The sequence below is a fragment of the Sturnira hondurensis genome, unplaced genomic scaffold (genome assembly GCF_014824575.4).
Source record: "Sturnira hondurensis isolate 20B ecotype Veracruz unplaced genomic scaffold, ASM1482457v3 Scaffold0014745, whole genome shotgun sequence".
In the NCBI taxonomy this organism is placed as follows: Eukaryota; Metazoa; Chordata; class Mammalia; order Chiroptera; family Phyllostomidae; genus Sturnira; species Sturnira hondurensis.
The window spans coordinates 3,144,073-3,148,534 of record NW_028087376.1 but is presented as its reverse complement, the minus strand read 5'-3'; the positions used below and the strand labels follow the sequence as shown (position 1 = coordinate 3,148,534).

At 35.2% G+C, this 4,462-nt stretch overlaps 1 pseudogene; it reads right to left on the bottom strand.

Annotated features, from left to right (window-relative positions):
- Positions 1-3,894: 3,894 nt before the first annotated feature.
- Positions 3,895-4,019, bottom strand: LOC118999285 (uncharacterized; annotated as a pseudogene).
- Between the last annotated feature and the right edge of the window lie 443 nt (positions 4,020-4,462).

Genomic DNA, 4,462 nt, shown 5'->3' with positions numbered 1-4,462 from the left:
TTCATAAAAGTCTTTTCTACTTTTTTTAGAATTGTTCCTAGATACGTTATAGTTTTTCATGCTATTTAAAGTTTTATCTAATTTGTTATTACTGAATTGTGAAAATACTATTGATTTTATGTTATCCTGACATCTAGAAAATTGATCGAGCTTTCTTATTTTTCTAAGTTTACCTGTTTATACTATTTTACTTTGTATATTGACAGTTATGTGGTATCTGATCAAAAATTTCATCTCTTAATTTTTTGCCTTGTTACACTAACTTTTCTAGAATAATGACAGCAACAAATTGTATTGTGCTGTGCCTGCCTTTAGTGCATCAAATATTTTATAGGTATTATGTTTGTCATGGGTTTTTTTGTTGTTGTTAGATAACTATTGTTTTAGTATGCTAACTTTTAATAAAAATATGAATAATTTAAACAATTTCACTCTATTGTCTTCTAGCTTATATGGTGTTTCAACAAGATGGCTGTTATGATTCTTATATTAATTTTTCTCCAGGAATGAGTCCCCTACCCCCTTTGCTGACTTTAAGATTTTCTCTTTGGTTTGTGTGTTCAGAAATTGAGTATGATGTGTCTCTCTCTGGCTTGAGTGGTTTGTTGGTGGTTTGGACCTGTAGTTTGATGTATACTATTTATTCTGGAAATTTTTAGTCATTATTCCTTCAGATATTTATCCTATCCCATTCTCTGTCTTTTTCCCTTTTGGATTTCTAATTGCACATTTGTTTGATTATTTGATTTTGTCTTGCAGTTCTCTTTTTATTTTTTACTCTCTTTGTCTTTCAGTTTGGATATTTTCATGTAACTGGTTTTTCCCCTAGCTCTGTTAAGGTTGCTGATGAGGCTGTTGATGACTGTCTTGACCTCTATTACTGCTTTTCACTTCTAGCATCTTCATTTAATTTTTTTCTTACAGTTTCAATCTCTCTGCTGAAATTGTTCATCTGACAATGAGTGATGTCCATTTCTATTGAAGACTTTGGCATATTTTAATAATTATTTTAAGTTCCCTATCTGATAGGGAACTTAACGTCTGTGTTGTATATGAGTCTGGTTTTGTTGATTTTTTAGTCTCTTGGCATTGTGGAGTGTTTTCCTTTTTCTTTCTGTACACCACATTCCCAGTGATTTTTTTTTTCTTTTATAGGGAAGATAGAGAAGAAGAATCTGGCAGTGCTCCATGGCCTTCCTGCAGCAGCTGTTCTTACCCTCTCCTAAGCCTGTACCATTAAGGATGCTTTCTCAGACTTTTGCCATCATTTTGGTGAGTATTCATTGGAATCTGTAGGGCGCAAAGCCTCTGAATGTTGAGAACTCTCCTTATACCTGAAACCTTCAGGGTCCTGTGCTGTTACCAGCCAATACTCAGCCTCTACCAATTTGTTAACAATTCTAGGTGAATGCTTCTTACTGGTGTTCAACTGCCCCAAGTAAATGAGTTCTTGTATTCTGTCTCCCTACAGGCATTGTTTCTCCTCTGATTTTGGTTTAGTCAGCATTTTCTCAACTTCAACTCTCTGATGGATCCAGGAAAAGTTGTTAACTTGCAGATTGTTCAACTTTTTTTTTTTAATTGTAAGAGCGGCAGGGACATTCTTTCTAGCTCTTTTTAGCTCTGCACCCAGGTAGAAACCAGGAGCCTGGTCCTGATTTTTAACCTCTAATATCTGTACTGGTAGGATGACTATTTGCTCTGGTTTAGATCAGTATAATTATTAATAGCATCCTCTTTGCACTCAAGAGTTTCTTTATTTAAATGATAAATTGTATGATTACCCTGTCCTTGAAAATATTACATAATTAAGTATCATCAGGAGCATATGTTAAGTTTGGATGGATCTGTTTACTCTAGATAAAAATATTGAGGATTATTTTAGTGATATTCCAAAGGACATGGGGAGAAAATGTGTAAATGAAAGACACATCAGCTAAATCTAATGTGTAGACTTTGTTTCAATCATGTTTTAATCCAAAAGGATTTTCTTTAGACAATCAGAGACATTTGAACCTGGGCTAGGTTTTAGAAGATATTAAAGAATTACTGTTATTTTGTTCACTATTACAATGATATTATAGTTATTTTTATAAGTTTTTTAAAAAATCTTATTTATTGGATAAATTCTTACTTATTTGGATGTAAAATGGTATGACAGTGGGAATTTATTTAAATATACAAAAAATGTGAAGGGAGAGAGAAATGTGACAGATAAAAAGAATAAAACGTTGATAATTACTGAAGCTAGGTGATAGGTACATGCAGGTTTATTGTTTTATTTTCTTACCTTTATTGTATTTTTGTCAGTTTCCTTAATAAAAACTTGTTTAAAAAGGAAGAAAAGTATATATTCAGGAACCCTTTTTTATAAAAAAGGTAATTATCCTACAATTTAAACTGTTAAAGAGGAATTTTTTTCCTAGTGGCAGATCAGAGGCCATGCCTCGAAGTTTATTTGAAAACGTCCTGTGCTTCAGCAATGATTCAGCAAACCCGATCACCTGTGATATAACGGGTACAAGGAGAAAAAACCAAGTGAAATGCCGTAGCTTCAGGGTCGTTCAGCACTGCGGACCCACTCTGGTCCAGGAAGGGGGATGAACCTTGCAGATGTCCCTTATTTCTGACTCAGCTGAGGTCTATTCTGTACAAACTTATCTTAGAGGGGATACACTCTCCTTTTCTTCCCTTTTATCCCTCCATTGTCCCTCCATTGTCCTTTGTTCATAATGTAGAGAGACAAATGCCTTGGGAAGAGGAAGAACAAGGCTGTAAACTCCATGGGGGTGAGGACTGTTCACTGTTTTGAACAGTGAATATACACCTAGTACCATTACTGGCACATGAAAGACATTAAATGAATATTGGATGAAGAAATGAATAAATTCACATTTGCTACTTGCCACATAGGAGGAGCCTCATAAATACTGTATTTGTTGAATTGAGTTGTGAGTGACAGAATTGAAAAGAGAATTTTATAGTTTTTGTCCATTTAGTGCCAGAGATGTCCAGCTGAGCAGAATCAGACAATGAGACATCTATGAACAGGCAAAGGGAGCCAAAATGAAATGCAGCTTCATTGAAAATTAAAAGACCAATACACAGTTACATACATGCCATTTTCCTTCACATGTATTCATGAACATGATTAGAAAAGGACAGTCATTCTCTTCTCCCCTGTGAAAGTCCTCGTGCTATGGTTCTACAAAGAATTCAGGAGACTTTGTAACATCCTGTCCACAAAAAGTTGGAATGACAGGTACCTTTAAATAAACAGGCGCAATTAATCATAGTGCTGCTTGTTTTGATGAGCATGCAAGAGTGACAAGTTAATAATAAACCTAGCTCATACAGGAAGGGTGGCTAAGGAGGTGCTGTTGGGTAATTTACATCTTTGGATGGCACTGAAGATTTAATAATCTCCCTGCCTCATACATCAAACTAATACTCCTGAGGCAGAAAAGCAAACCATTTCAAACTGTTAATCTGAGAAGCAATAAGATCCTGTCTTAGGTCACAAATAAATTGAGTTGTTGGACACCTAGAGTGTATGATTTATTCAGATTCCAAAGCCACTCAGGACCCCTGGGAACCTTGGCTGCAAAACCAGGCAAGCTGAGAGTGCCATGGGAATTGCCGATCTAATCAGATAGTCTAGACTGAGGGCAGGAACTGATTTTACCTTAGACCTCCACAATATCTTATTGAACCTTTTATGTCGACTACAAATAGATTATAGAATATAGACATATGTGAATTTGAAATTCACTTTGAAATGATTGCTTTTGGTTGGAATTGTAACCATCTTTCTGCTTATGTAGTATTTCTTAAAATATCAAAAACTGTTTTGAAGTTTTTACTTTGTAAGTGTAGGATTTTTTTTTCTTTTCACACTGTACAACCCCCTTCACTGCTCACAGCCCACAGATAAGGAGGCTGGGCAATGGTTCGAGGTTGCAGTCTACTCTGGCATGGGTACACTATGAGAGGCCCACAGGGAAGGGCCCAGTAAGTGCAGGATTTTAACCTGGGTAGAGAAACTGGGGTACAGAAGGGGGAACTAACTCTCATGGCATGATGAGCCGTTTGTGAATCCTAAACAATTTCTAGATTTCCATCTTTTCATTTCTTAAGCAGCTAAGCTATAGGGTATATTGAATTTATTAATTTAGAAAAATGTCCTCTTATTGATACTAATATATAAAATAACATATTCCTGGTTTAAAGAATGGGCCATGGCAGTCTTGGAGAAAGAAGGAAGTAGAGTTATGTGCATTAGCAGTATGTCTGTGTGCATTCATTGCTCTGGTTCATCATGAAATAATTTCTATAAAGGAAATAGATTATGAAATATGATTTCTGCTTATTTTTTTACTAATGCTGCTTGTAATTTCAACTATATCACTTGTGATATTTAATCATTGTTATAGGAAAGGGAAAAATAGCCTAAGTTGGTGCC